General features: G+C 46.5%; 1 non-coding gene across 1 annotated transcript; it reads right to left on the reverse strand.

Annotated features, from left to right (window-relative positions):
• Positions 1 to 8692: 8692 nt before the first annotated feature.
• LOC142021951 (U6 spliceosomal RNA) lies at positions 8693 to 8799 on the reverse strand. Its single transcript, XR_012647826.1, has one exon. It is a non-coding gene; the product is annotated as a U6 spliceosomal RNA (small nuclear RNA).
• Positions 8800 to 15884: the final 7085 nt, after the last annotated feature.

Here is a 15884-nt window from a genome sequence, read left to right on the forward strand (position 1 = left end):
CCCCTTAAAATTAAGGCACAGCCTTCTGCGCTGTTCCTCGCTGTGTCATAATGAGGCATTATTGCCATTCTACAAAAGCTACTGAAGAAGTTTCCTTTCTATTGCTAAAACACCAGATTCTGTAGAACACCAAGGAGCGTCCAACGAGCTGGTTCAATTCCATGCTCCGCCACTGATTGCCTGTGTGACCCTGGGACGAGTCACGTTGTTGCTCTATCAAAACAAAAAGCAGTCAAGTAGCACTTTAAAGACTAGCAAAATAATTTATTAGAAGAGCTTTTGTGGGACAGACCCACGAAAGCTCACCTAATAAATTATTTTGCTAGTCTTTAAAGTGCTAGTTGACTGCTTTTTGTTTTGATAGCGTGTAGACTAGCACGGCTCCCTCTCTGTTGTTGCTCTGTGATTCAGTTTCCCACAGGAGGAGAAGCATTGTTACCCTTCCTTACAGGGGAGTTGTGAGGAGACATTCACTAAAGCTGGGAGGTCCCCAGGGATGAGGGTCAGATAAATACCTTATGGAGATTGGCCATTCCCTCCGTGGGCTTTTTGGAGGGAAAATGCAGAATGTAGCATAGTTTAAAGTGGTGCTTTGTTCACTGCAGAACAGTCATTGTCTCTAAGGGGCTGGGAATTATTCTCTTAGCAGTATCATGGCCTGAATCTGAGACCCCCACAACGTGTGTGCACGCGCACACGTGCACACACACACTTGCTGAAACTAGATACAGCTTGAACCTCTCTGTTCTGCAACATCCATGGTCCAGCATGATTTTAGTTAGCTGGACAAACACTTATCATGGGTGTTACCAAGTTTCCCGTGGTCCCACAAACTTTGCTTACAGCTGCCATTCCTGGCTGTCCATGTGCTGTGCTGTTGTGAAACTCTAATATGCCCCTCAATGTCTGCTAAGAGCCCACAGGGGGAGCTGTGTTAGTCTGTAGATTCACAAATAACAAGGAGTCCTTTGGCACCTTAGAGGCTAACAGATTTGCACTTCATGAAATTTCATGCTAAAACCCACGTTCGCAGATGAATGGAATGGAAAAGCAGAACAAGTAACCCTTTTTTAACTCTTCCCTCCTGCCTCCCTTGTGTATAATACCTGGGTTCTGTTTTTTCACTCCATTCATCTGATGAAGTGGGGTTTACCCATGAAAGCTAATAAATTTGTTAGTCTCTAGGGTGTTGCAAGACTGCTTGTTATTTCTTGGAGCCCGGTAAGCAGTGGAAGTGTTGGTAATGCTGCTAGACGACATTGGCCTCCTGTGGTTTGGCAAATACTCTGCTTCAGCACCAGTCTGGTCCCGTGAGTACCGGCCTAAAGAGGTTCGACCTGTACCCCATATCACAGCCACAGGGTGAGACTTTTGATGGTCTTTGTAATTTGTCCAAGCCAGTCACCTAGCCTCACCGCCAGCAAGAGGTAGAGAAGGACCATGTCCTCACCTGCCTGCCTTAGAGCTTCCTGGGTTCTTTAGAGGCAGAGCTGGATGTTGAATCTGACCCATCAAACCTCATATCCCCCTCGTTCTGACATGAGCTCAGAGCCGCTGTTCAGCTAGGATGCTACTTCTCTGCGTCAGAGCTGTGAGTAAGGGGGCAGTAGGAATCATCTCACTGTGCACCACCCCGGTGGCATTGCCCTTCCCTGGCCGTGCCTGAAACGCAGAATGCCTGAGATGTGACCTCAGCAGTCCAAGCCCAATGCTGTTTTCCTCCTTGCAGCAGCAGGTCCCTCCAAGCTCTCTAGGTCCCCCCACACAGGAGCTTGGCCCTGAATCTACTTGAACCAATCTATGACTGGTTTGCCTTCTACTTTCCACTCAAGCAACCTGAGGACACACAAGCTGAGGCTCCCTGGAGTGGTTTAGAAGCTGGTTTGGATGCCACTGGGATTACAAGGATAAGTGACAGGAGAGTCAACACACTCCCCTCCGCCCTCCCATGCAGGTCCTTGATTAGACCCTGTGCAACCAGTAGCAGGGCTGTATTCAGCCAAGTGACTGGAAGAGAATTGTTCACAGTTCAAGGAAGGCCAAACCAGCCAGGAGTGGCTTTAAGGAATGAGCACATACTGGCCAGGCTGGAATTCCTTGACGCTCCCCTCTGCTCACGCCAAACCGGCAAACCTGCTATGAAGGCACATGATCAGAAACTCAAGGGAAACCCCACCATTATCAGGGACCCTTCTGCTCAGGAGTGACCCGAGGGAGAAGTAGGGACAAAGGGCCTTCAGCTTGAAAGAGGTTTTAGCAAACTGAGGTAAAGTATGTGACGAGATGATCCTAGTGCGTTGCTTCTCCACACCTACCCGGAGGGAAAAATCTGGGGAACAAAGATGCCAGCCACGATTTTTGGTTTCTTTGAGGGGTTTACACCATCTCTCATGCTCAAGATGGTTCTGCCTCTGAAACCCTAGAGCCCGGCAAATCTACTGCTGGCCATTTGCCCATGTTTGCAGAGCGCAGGTGGACAAAGGTCCACATTTTGTATACATGCAGGGCTCTGTTAATGCCTCCAGTGGGGCCATTCCAAGCATTTGGTAAATGGTCAAGGGCTGCACTCTTCCGTGATACTAATAGAGGAGGGGTGGGGTGGAGGTTGGGTGCAGAAGGGAGATAGGACTGCAGGAGGTGGTCTGGGAGGGAGTTTGGGCAAAGGAGGGGGTTGTGACCTGGGTCAGGGGATTGGGGTGCAGGGTCTGGAAAGGGGGTTGGGTGCAGGAGAGGATTGTGACCCGGAGAAAGGGTATAGGAGAGGCTGCAGGGTCTGGGAGGGGATTGTGACCTGGGGCAGTGGTATAAGGGGGAACAGAGCGCTGGGGGAAGGAAGGGATCAGGTGCCAGGTGTAGGCTTTGGCCAGGAGGTGCTTACCTTAGATGGCTTCCAGGCAACAGCCCAGCAGGCCCCTAGGGCAAACACCTTGGCTGCAGCACCCTTCACACCACTCAGAGTGGCTGTCTGTGAGGGCCATGTGCTCTCTGGGAGCTGCGAGATTGTGCTGGGGAGGGGAGCATCACATGCAGACCCCTCCTCCCAGGGGGTGCGTGGCCCTCAGAGGCACAGCTGGCCCCTACAGCCAGCCACTTTGAGCAGCATGGGGGGAATGCAGCAGGTAGGGGAGCCTACCCCAGGATCCCAGTGGTCCGTGCAAGAGCAGTGGGCCAGATTCAGCCTGTAGGCCACAGTTTGCTCACTCCTACACTAGATGATTGACTCTCACAACCCCACTGCCTGTGAAAAACTGCCCTTTATTTTTGATTGGGAGAGAAGAAGGCAGAGGGGCTGGGAGCGGCTCATTCTTTAGAGCTAATCAGTCCTTGGTCTCTCGCTGATTCCATTGGGATGGGGGACCAAAGACCATGGGGCACTTAGTAACCTAGCAACATATCCCTTAGACATTGAACTGAAACCTCCCCAGCTTGTCTCCCACAGGCTGCTGAAGGGCTGTCAGAGGGTAGCGGGTGTTACAAACAGCTCCCCGTCACGTTGGGGGTGGGCCTGGCTACCTATAGCTGAAAGGCCTCAGCTCCTGCTAGCAGTCCGTTCAGTGGCGGTGTGTGGAATTTTCCACCAGCTGGTTTTATGGAATCTTTGCCTCACAGACACGTATTACTGGGGGGGGGGGGAGGGCAGCGTTTGCGAAATTACAAGAAACGCAACATTTTTCATGGGGCGGCTCCTTTTGAGGCCGTGCTTTCAAACAGAAACAGGGCTGTGAACTGCAAAAGGAAGAGGCGGAGAAGGTCTTTGTCTCCCTAGAAGACTCATAGGCCTGGCAGCCCAAAACTCACGAGTCCTATTTGTAGAGCTGCCCCGCCTAGGTACTCTGCATTCACACAGAATGTTGTTATCATGATTGAGTTACGCCTCAGAACATCTCCGTGAAGCTGTCAAATAACAGTCCCTCATTTTACTAGTGGGGAAGCTGAGTCACAGAGACAATAGCAGGTCAGTGTGAGAACTGGGATGAAAACCCAGAGAAAGAGATGAATTAGGACTCACCTGTTGTCCTCTCTGAGTCATCTGCTCAGCTCTGCCTACAGGGGACGTTGCCATCTTGAACTTTTGCGATCCAACCCTTTCTTGCACTGGCCTTTCTCAAGCAGAAATAGGCCATAATGCTGAACCTTCTGGGCCAAATGCACTACTGGTGTTGTTCTAGTGAAGTCACTGGAGTTACAGCAGTGGAGAAACTGGCTCTTATTTAGTAACCTGCTGCACAGGTGGCCCTCACCATCGTGGGGCCTTCTCTGAAAAGTCCACTCGACTCCTTGATAGGTACCTACTGATGCAGCTATTTGGAAACTAATCTCCCGATTTGTTACTCTGCAGCCATCGGGCTCTGCCTCAATGAGCAGCCATCTCTGTTCAGTCACCTGACCCGGAGGACAACAAACCCTGGTTCACTAATAACCTTTAATATGATTCCTGTAAAAACTAACTTCAGAAGCATCCCACTGGCAACAACAGCATGTTGTTATTTTGAGCAAATAAGACTGGGGCACCTTAGGATTTAAACATACTAGCCATGTGTTATGGCACAGCTGTAGTGACTGGCCCACAGGAAATTCCACAGGTAACTAGATAGAGAGTTAAGAGATTTGTTTTACTTGTGTTCAGCTAGTTCAGGGAGAAAGGTTACTCATAATACCCGTTTCTGTACAGAATATTTTTGGTATATTATTCAGAGGCCAGCAGCGCTAAGGAGTGTCATTGCCTGGGTTTAATTCATATTGCTCAGGGTGGCGTCAGGTTTCACATCATTATTGAGTTTAGCCTCACAACACCTCTGTGATGTCCTCAAATAATAGTGCCTCATTTTACCACTTGGGAAACTGAGTCTCAGAGACAGTAAGTGAGGCAGATCAGTGTTAGAAGCAAGAATAGAAGCCAGATAAAGACTTGGACATCTTGTTTAGGCCTCTTCTAACTTGTGCTGTTGGGAAACAATGCACTACACTTTGACCTTTGGAGACCTGGGCCCTAGGCCCAACTTAGGTCATCACCAATGTTCTCGCTGTTTTTTCCCCATCTATGAGCAGGATAAATTTTGTTATGTGCACCCAAGGCATGTGCAGATGTGCACCATGCATAGTGTGGTTGCTCTGCTAATCAGCCGGGGGGGGCACTTGAATCTCTCTTGGGTGGCCGCCCAAGTGCTCAGCTCACCAGGAACACTGCTCTAACACTTCGTTTATAAGAGCAGGAGAAGCAGCTGGAATAAAATTGGACCCTCTTTTAGGAGTTGATTATATTTTCTACCCACCACCCAAGTCCTTGCTCTCCATTTCCATGGGCCACTTGCTTTTCCCCATTTCCCCACTGAGAGATGCGAAGGGACGCTCATCTTTGGCAGGGTCTTTGGCATTTGGCTGACGAGGCGCATGGCACTGTAATCTTTTCCTGGTTAAGACTACTCTGTTCCTGCTGGCTGATGGCTCCTCACCATCCCACACACTTCAAGCCCCTGCCACCTAAGCCATGAGCAGTCAAACTTCCCAGGCTGTGTTCTCATTCCCAATATCAGACCTGACCTCAGGTTGCAAGGCAAAGCAGCCAAAGGCCTTTTCCTGTTGATAACATCTCATCTAGCAGGCTGCCAGAGCCTAATTTTTACGCCAGACGGCTATCTTCACAGGAGATCACTCTAAAATAGAAACCTGGAGCGTCACTGCCAGTATTGACTAATATGCTGCTTTGCTTTGGAGGAGCCAGTTGAGCAGGTTTGATGCCCCTTGCCTGCGAGTCATTTCACTGTCCTGGCAGGATGGGGGCTCATCTACACTGGCAAGCTTCTGCTCCTTAGGGATCTGGCTCAAGGTGTGAGGAAACACTCTACACACACCAGTGCAGCAAGTTACAGCACCGCTGTAAACAGGTTCTCAGCGCTGTTAGCTTCTCGTTGCAAGGAGGTGGTTTGCCTACAGCGCTGGGAGACCTCCCTCCCAAAGCCCAAGTAACATCTAGACCAGCCCCGACAACCGTTTGTCCAACCTGTGGTGATGGAGATTTTCAGTGATGGAGATTCCACAGCCTCCCTAAGCAATTCATTCCAGCGACAGGAAGATTTTCCTAATGCCCAACCTAAGCCTCCCTTGCTGCAATTTGAGCCTGTTGCTGCTTCTTCTACCCTCAGAGGTTAAGGAGAATATTTTTTTTCCTCTCTCCTCCTCGTAACAACCTTTTGTGTACTTGAAAGCTGCTCATGTCTCCCCTCAGTCTTCTCTTTTCTAAACTAAACAACCCCCAGTTTTTTTCACTCATCCCTCATAGCTCAAGTTTTCTAGACCTTTAATCACTTTGATTGATTTTCTCTGGCCTTTCGCCAACTTCTTCACAGCTTTCCTGAAAAGTGGTGCCCAGAACTGGACACAATACTCCAGCAGAGGCCTAATCAGCCCAGAGCAGAGTGCATGAACTATGCCTGTGCCTTGCTAATACATCCCAGAATGACATTTGGGTTTTTTTGCAACAGTATTACATCGGAGACTCATATTTAGCTCATGATCCACTATGACCCCTAGTTCCATTTCTGCAGTACTCCTTCCTAGGCAGTCACTTTCCATTTTGTACGTGTGTGATGGGTTGTTTCTTCCTACGTGGAGTACTTTGTGTTTCTCCTTATCATGGTCTCCATGAGGAAATGGGTGGTAATGACAGATGTGGAGCTGAAATAATAAGCGCCTTGTTCTCTCCAGTAAGAGGGAAGACAAGAACAAACCAGGCCTTGAGTATGTGGCCCTGAGCATCAACAAAGGGCATCACACCAGGTCTGCCGATCCCCAGGAGAACACTGTGGTTTCTAGCAGTGCTTCTCACATGCGGCCACCGTGAGGGGCTTTTCTTGTGTATGCAGCCTCTCCCCGGGGTTACTAGCAGGGGTTGGTCCCTGCCCCCTTCTGGAGCCACAAACACTACAGGAGCAGGCAACTAGTGTGAGTTCACTGCCTTCCTGGGGCAGTAGGGTGTGGGTTTTGAGTTCAGTCCTAGAATGGTGGGTGGCAGGCTCTGGCCATGCAGTGGCAGGTTTCATCCTCCAGCCACTGGGCTTCAGGGTCCAACCCCAGCCTTAACCCACACCTACACCCATCGCCCCTCATTCCTGCTACCTCCTCCAGACCCCAGACATGCAGCAGGAGCCCAGTCTCCAGCCTCAACCTGCTCTTCACCCAACACTGATGGTGAGTGTGTGTGAGGGGGGAAGGGGAGGGAAGACACTGCAGCAACAGGTGACCCTCTATGCACCCACATGCCTCATCTCTGGCTAAACCCACTGTCTTCGGTGGGAGTTTTGCGTGAGTAAATATAAGGACAAACAGAAGTTTAAGGGGTGACTTGATTTAAAATCTCCAGTTACGTACATGGAGAGCAAATATTTACTGCTGGGCTGCTGGTCAGTCTAGCAGAGAAAGGTCTAAAACAATCCAGGGGCTGCAAGTTGAAGCCAGACAAATTCCAACTTGAAATAATCCTCCGAAGAAGTGGGTCTTACCCACCAAAGCTCATGACCTAATAAATCTGTTAATCTCTATGGTGTTGCAGAACTGCTTGTTATTTGTGGAAATAAGGTGCACATTTTTAACAGTGAGAGAACAACTTGCCAAGGGGTGTGGGAGATCCGCCATCACTGACAACTTTTTAATCAAGATCTGATGTTTTTCTAAAAGATCTGTGCTAGGAAACTTGGGGGAAGTTTTGTGCCTTATGTTACACAGGAGATTAGAAAAGAAGGTGATCACAGCAATGCCTCCTGGTCTTGGGAGCTATGAAACCTCTGGGTCTGGCTCATTATTATAATGATTACTATGTTTTATAAATAGGTTGTTTTACTGAGATTTGTTTTTCATCTGGCTGCAGCAAAATGTGCAGCAGCCTGGAATTTATTTGCCTCTTTCACTGGATGAATTTGTGGCTGGACTGGCCGGGAGTACAGATGCCTGAGGGACTCTGATCCAAGCAAACCCTGGAGGCCTGGATTGGCCCAGGGATTGTCATTCCTCTCCTACACACCCCTTCTGTACTACAGCTGTAAGCCCCCTTTTTTGTTTATCTGGTCAGGGATGGGCCAGCACATTCCACTGGCCAGGCCATGAGAGAAGCTAATTCCTCTTTCCTGCCAACACAACCATATTTTATTTAAAATCCCGTGTTGTTTGTAACACCTTCTGTAAAGCAGACACCACAGGGACTCCCTGGTAACAAACGATGATGGCTCCCCCTGCCTTGACAAGGGATTGTGTACAGAATTTGTCCTGTCCATACAAGTTGCAATTGGTTCCAGCCAGTTTGTAGCTTTACAAATCATCACCTTTTTATGGGCCTTTTAAATTGCACCCACACGTTCCCCCTGACATGCAAATCAGGTACTTGTATGTCTAATTAGCAGATCGTTCCTGGTAAATAGTCTCAGAGGGGTAGCAGTGTTAGTCGGTAGCTTCACAAATCACAAGCAAAAAAAAAAATCCTGTAGCAGACCCATTTCTTCAGACCTGGAAATTCTGATACATTTGTTAGTTTCTAAGGTGCTACAGGACTGCTTGTTATTAGCAAATGTAACTGTTAAGCAAGCAAACACAAGGAGCACAGCCTGTCTGGGAGGCCTAGCTGAGAATCTGACCCTTTTTCTTTAACACAATTATTTCAGTGCAGTGAACTAATAATGCAGATCAGGGATGGTGGCATGCATTGTGATGCACACGCTTCACGAATTTGCGTGTCATCCTTGCACAGGGGCCATGCTAATCTTCTCTGTATCGTTCCAATTGTGGTATCAGTGACACTGGCGAAGTAACTGGGTGTTTACACTTGTACGAATAAGCTCAGAATCCAACCCTGAGATGTTAGTTCTGGGAAGAACATACAATACATAGTGTACTCCAGAATTGGAGCAGGAATTCTTGGTGAGCAGAGTACAAGAATGGATAATATATACTGCCAGCAAGGAAAGAGAGAAAGAAATAAAGATCCTGAGGTCTCTTAAGCAGGAGAGCATAAGGAAATGGTATACAATACAATGCAAGACCACATCTGTGCTCTGGTTTGTACTACTTAATACTTAAATAGGGGGGAGGGATAGCTCAGTGGTTTGTGCTAAACCCGGAGTTGTGAGCTCAATCCTTGAGAAGGTCATTGAGGGATTGGGGCAAATGGATGTCAGGGATTGTGCTTGGTCCTGCCAAGAGGGCAGGGGACTGGACTTGATGACCTCCCGAGGTCCCTTCCAGTTCTAGGAGATGTGTATCTCCAACCATAAATCCTAAGTCATCTACAAGTCTCCTCCACATCACTCTGTCTTGTGACAAAACTTCTAGCTGACTCCAGGAGTACCCCAGCTGTTGCCCTGGTTTGTAGCCTGTCTGCAACATATAAACTGTATTTCTAACACAGTTTAAAGAGTAACAGAGAGGTAGCCATGTTAGTCTGTATTATAACAAAACAAACCAGCTGTCGTGTAGCACTTTACAGGCTAACAAAATAATTTATTAGATGATGAGCTGTCATGGGACAGACCCACCTTCTCAGATCAGAGGAAGTGGGTCTGCCCCGGGAAAGCTCATCACATAGTAAACCGGTAGCTGTGTTAGTCTGTACCCCAACAAAACAAAGCAGCAGAAATGTAGCACTTTAAAGACTAACAAAATGATTTATTCAGTGATGAGCTTTTGTGGGACAGACAAAAGATCTGAAGAAGTGGGTCTGTCCCACAAAAGCTCATCACCAAATAAACCATTTTGTTAGTCTTTAAAGTGCTACATTTCTGCTGCTTTGTTTCATCACCCAATAAGTTATTTTGTTAGTCTTTAAACAGCTACATGACTGCCAGTTTAAAGAGTTTCCACCAACTGCAAGGGAAGTTTTGACTTAGCAGGGAAAGCAGGATTGAGTCCTTTATTATCTGTTGACATGTTCCATGAAGGAATTAATTCACTCTGAAGGAAGTTCAGACTAACATGTTTTTTAAAGGATCTTTTCCAAAGCACCGTTTTCGAAACTGACTCTTGTCCCACCCCCCCGCCTGAGAGCAACATCCCCCACCCTGGAGTGATAAGACCAGGACAGACCTGTTCTTTAACATTACTCATCCCAGGGTCAGGGACTCCAGGCACTAGCAGAAGGTGAATTTTCAGCTTTCCTGGTAACAGGTGGGTGACCATCTTTATTTGGATTAAAGAAATTTTGCTTTAATAACCACAGGAGAAAACAAGTGGCCAGAGTGGAGGAATGATGAAAACAAAACAATATTGACTTTATCAATCATCAAGGGATAGCTAGAATGTACAGGTACTGAAACTTAGTTGAAAATTGTTAACGTGGCTTAGATGTCAATGGAACAAGTATGCTGTGGAACATGTAAACAGCCTATTGTTCTGCTCTCTAGCTTTTTATTTTGTACTGCCTATTTCTAGCTGATCTATTGGTCTTTGTCTGTAGTGGGGGGAAAGAGGAGACATGACTCCTAACTAGTCCCACAGTGGTTTTATACAGCTCTAATTGTATGGACTACAATGGAGTTCTCCCTGCTCTGTCGTGCAGAATCAGACCCAAGAGTGGTACCTAAGAACATGTGGTACCCTTGTAAATATCCAAATCAGAGTAGGACTAAATATTTCTGGTTGTTGCATGAGGACTGCTGACAAATGAGTTCATGTTAATTAGAGGCGAGCAGGGTTCTGAGCAGAGGGGCAGTGACCTATGATTGCTAGCAGAATTTGTCCCATTAGTTCTAAACCACAAAGTCCTGCACTTGCACTGTTATTTTTTATTTCAACAACTGATTGTGATAAAATATGGCACCCAAATTCACGTGTGAATTCTAAGGATGAGACCCTGAGTCTTCTCGTGTGGTAGGAAAACTGGGATTAAGCTGGTCTGAATCGGCAGTGGTCCTGAGCTCAGTAAAGCATCTGCCTTGAGATCTGTTCAAGTGTCTTAAATAATCCAGGTGCTTAACCTCTTTGTCGGGTGTGGCAGGAATTCTTGGGCTTTCTCTATGTGTGCTACAAGCAGAGTGACCTTTCGGGGGCCATGACAAACACCTGGGGGGGTGGAGGGGGGGGCAGTTGGAAAGCTCTGAAAGACACAGGCTCTTGCAGCTGAGTGAGTGGGCAGGAATGCCCAAACTCTATTGTAAGGCAGTGTAATCCTATCCCTTCCCACAGACCACCCTTTAACAAGCCAGAGTCCTTCTGAGCCTCTTTGGTGGAACCTGTGAGACAGGTGGCAGGAGCATCTGAGGGCATAGAAAACCACTGATCTATGGAGAGCTTGAAAAGACTGGCTTGTCGAGCTGAAACATGTAAGAGGTGGAATGATGAAATTAATTTATAGTTCAGAATAACTGGCAGCTTCTTTTATTTTGGGCTTGTAATACGAGACCCAGGGGATATTCAAGAAATTAACAGAAGGCCAGATTCCAAACTGGCAAAAAGAAATACTGTTCCACTCAATTTATAAGTAAACTGTAGAACTCCCAGCTGCTGGAGGTCACTAAGACCAAGTACCCCTAGACCTCTCTCAGATGCGACTAAGGGTACACTTAGCATTGATTGAGAAATACAGTCCTTAGGTTACCTGAGGTCTTGAAATAAGAGTCATTCAACCTGTCCAGATTCCTGTACCCTTTTCAGGAGTCAGATTTGTTTTACATATCACCAAGTAACACCTCACTTAAAAGATACTTACGTAGAAAAACATGGAAAAGCATCACAGAAGACAACTGCTGAAAACTTGCTGACTTTTTACCATCTTATTATCAGATAAATGCATTGGAATGGAAATATTGTACTTACACTTCGGCATCAGGCATATGAAACAGTAGAAATAAGTCATTGCATGAATGAACTTTTAGATTGTACTGACTTTACTTGTGTTTTCATGCATAGCCTGTTGTAAAACTAGGCAACTATCTAGAAGAGTTGATGTACTCCTGGCAGACCTCAGTGTACCCCCAAGGGTCCACATACCCCTGGTTGAGAAACACTGCTTTAGTCTGACCCCTGCATAGCATAGGCCAGAACCAAAGGATTCCTGGAGCAGAACTTGTAGCCCAGTGTCCACTCTTAATATACAAACGATCAATGACAGAGAACCCACTGTGATCCTCGGTAAATCTTTCCAATGGTTCATCACATATTCCATCCTAGGGGCACGGCCTGTACCGTGGTCTGTTTGGTCTCAGTCCTTAAAGTGTGTTGGTTGCTGAGGGTGACCAGGTGTCCCATTTCAGACTGAATATCTCATTGAAAAGAAGGAACCCTGCCCATCCCCGTGAAATGGGGAGTGAGTGAGGGTGGGGAAGAAGCAAGCAATAGAGGGAGGGGGAATGGAGTGAGTGTGGCAGGGCCCTCACTCCACACACTGCTGTCCTTATCTTCCCGGGCTAGCTGTAGCTCAGAGCGGTTCTGCTTCCCAATCTGTTGCACCATTGCCCATTGGCTGGGAATTGTTCTTTCCTTCCTTTTGCTCTCCACTGTTCTGGTGCTCTTTCTATTGGGAAGCATTTCTCTAGGGTAAGATCTGATTCTCTCCCCAGTCTGTCCCATAAATTGGAATCACGTGTGCCACAAACGACTCTGCCTCAGGTTAGGGCATCTTCTAGGCCTCCAAAGTTACACGTGGGTACCAGATTTCACAGCAGTCTGATAGAAGTATCTATTTTCTCCTCTGCCTCTTGGTTGTAGGTAAAAACAACAACAACAACAACAAACAAACAAAACTCCATCTTTGTAGTCCCATTTGGTGCGATACTCATCAAACACTTGTATCAGCTATTTCAGTATTTCAGGGATTTTTCCAGGCAATAAGGCCTCCTGTCTCATCTTTTTTTCCCCAGTGACACAGCATAAAAGCTTTACCTTCTGTTTTGTCTTTATCTCCCCCCGTCCGCTCAGCCAGCCATGTATCAAGATCCAATTCTTGTTTCCCCTACATCTGTGCATGCACAATTTTTTTTTACCTGTAAATCCAGTGTTTCTGGTGCTCCGCAACCTTCCATGCTTCAGTTTGCTCTGTTTGCAGGTGCTGCTTTATTTTCTTGTTAATTACACCCTCTTCCTTGCTGTGGGTCTCTCTCCTGCTCCCACTATGTTTTATCTACCATGTGCTGGGATAATTACATGAGAGTATTTCACATTTCTAAACTAAACTGTCCCTTTACTAAGATTATGCAGTGTAGTGGTAGCCATGTCAGTCCCAGGATATTAGAGAAAAAACTATTTACAGAAGTGCTGCAATTGTAGCCAGCATTCCAGCCATGTGCTCACTCACTGACTTCCTGGTGCCTCCTCCAAACTCTTCCCTTCTGCAATCTCTGCTCCTCCCTCCAGGTTCCATACAGGTCTCTGTATGTGTGTGACAGAGACAGAGAGAAAATATGTGTGTGAGTTCATAGCACAAAAGGAAACTTTTCAAACTACTCTTTAAAAGCATGATTCACCACCCAGTCTTCCTCACTTAACATACAAGGACATTTTCTGCATTTCTGCCTATTACTCCCTTAGAAGTGGGTGGCCCCACTTCCCACTCCAATACGTCACCCAGCACTACTGAGTCAATGCAGGGGATGGAGTGGAAATTTGTAGCTGGTATAGGCTGGGTGGTGTCCCTAGTCTCTGTTTGTCAGTGGCTACAAATGGATGACAGGGAAGGGATCACTTGATGAAGGAGTACTGCAAAAAGGGATCTAGGGGCCATACAGGACCACAAGCTGAGTGTGAGTCAACAGTGTGACACCGTTGCAAAAAAAGCAAACATGATTCTGGGCTGCACTGACAGGAGTGTTGTGAATAAGACATGAGAAGTAATTCTTCCACTCTACTCTGCACTGATTAGACCTCAGCTGGAGTACTGTGTCCAATTCTGGGCACCACATTTCAGGAAAGATGTGGACACATTGGAGAAGGTCCAGAGAAGAGCAACAAAAATCCTTGAGGGTCTAGAGAACAGCACCTATGAGGCAAGATTTCAAACATTGGATTGTTTAGTCTGGAAAAGAGGAGGCTGAGAGGTGACATGATAAAACCTTTCAAAGACCTAAAAGTTTGTTACAAAGGGGGGTGAAAAATGATAATCCTGAACCTCTGATGGTAGGACAAGAAACCAAGGGCTTAAACTGCAGCAAGGAAGGTTTAGATGGGACATTAGGAAAAATTTCTTGTGGCTAAATACTGGAATAAGTTGCCAAGGGTGGTTGTGAAATCTCCACTATTGGAGATATTTAAGAACAGGTTAGACAAATATCTAACAAAAATGATATAGATGGTGCTTGGTCCTGCCATGAGGATAGGCTACTGGATGTGATGACCTCTTGAGGTCCCATCCAGTTCTGGGGTTCTTTGATTACCTGTTCTGTTCACTCCCTTTGGGGCACCTGCCATTAGCCACTGTAGGAAGACAGGATCCTGGACCTTTGGTCCAACCCAATATGGCCATTCTTAAGTTAAGTAGCAAATTACCATGCCTAGAGCAAGGGGAAAGCAAGATGTGAATTGTGGCCATAGGAAATTCTCCTCGAGCAGCACAAGAATGCACCACCTCACTACACGGTCCTTGTGCAAAAGGCTAACTGTGTGATTTATTGCTGGAAGTAGATTTGCTCTAACTTGGCACTGCAGTATATGAGATCTCATCAATTTCCTTTATAAGAGGAAACAACCAGGAGTCCTGGGGCACCTTAAGCTGTAAGATGAATTTATGTAATTCAAATTGATATGGGTCTTGCTTTTGCACATATTCCCTGGCTGAGGTCTGAGACACACATCAGTTGTCAGGAGTTTGTTAATTTGCACAGTTCTGTGTGAATGATGCATCCATTCCCCTGGAATTAACCTGATGTAGAAAGCTGCAGCGAGATAGCAGCTTATTCAACACCTGTGCTCTGTGTATATTCTGTATTTTCCAGATCTAATTTGAAGACAAAGACATTTCACAGCCAAGATGAGCTGTGTTTACTTTGTACTGGCTTTCATCCTTTGCCAGGGTGAGTCACTTGTTTTTTCAGTGTATAATCTGTTCATTGGTTCAGAGGCTCTCAACCAGGACTCCTCTAATTGTTTTCCATGCATGGGTGGAATAAATTTTGTTATGCGCACTGAAGCATATGTGGATGCGCACCACCAGTAGAACCATATGCTGACAGCTGTGGGTGCACTGGGCACTCTACTAATCAGCTAGGCAGCACCTGAGTCTCTCCTGGGTGGTCTCCCAAGTGCTCAGCCTACAGGGAACACTGCTTTGAATCACGGATTTAAACAGCATATCTTCTGTTCTATTCTATGCAGCCACAGGCTTTTCATTTAAGAATCCACTTTTCTCCCAGTTCACTGAAACTAAGGATTTCTGTCTAAAGACACAATGCAATAGCTTATTGAAGTCCCTGGGCATCTTTTCATTGGTTAAATGGGGACTGAATAGGAAATTTACTGCACTATACACATCTTTCAGAGGATAGTATAACCACTCTGCCCCTGTATACACTCACCTCACTCTCTTTGCAGCTGACTGACACACAGGCAATGGATGGATTAAATTCTTTGAGTCCTAGTTCCTTGAAAGGCACTGTAGCCTTCTCGGGTGCAGTATTCGAGAATATGCTCTTTTGCTCCTTCAAATAACATTTGCCTGAGTATGCTAAGTGTATTCACTTATCAAAATGACTTATCAATAAGGAGGTGAAGAAAAGACTCTTTGTCATAGACTATTTTTTCCATCTGGGGCAGAATAAATTTTGTTATGTTCACCAAAGCATATATGGATATGCACCACCAGTAGAAACGCATACTGCCATCTGTGAGCATCGGTGGGAACTCAGTGGGGACACTGCTAATCAGCTGTGTGGCACTAAAATCTCTCCTGGGTGGCTGCCCAAGTGTTAAGTTTA

Source organism: Carettochelys insculpta, chromosome 16 (genome assembly GCF_033958435.1).
Source record: "Carettochelys insculpta isolate YL-2023 chromosome 16, ASM3395843v1, whole genome shotgun sequence".
Classification (NCBI taxonomy): Eukaryota; Metazoa; Chordata; order Testudines; family Carettochelyidae; genus Carettochelys; species Carettochelys insculpta.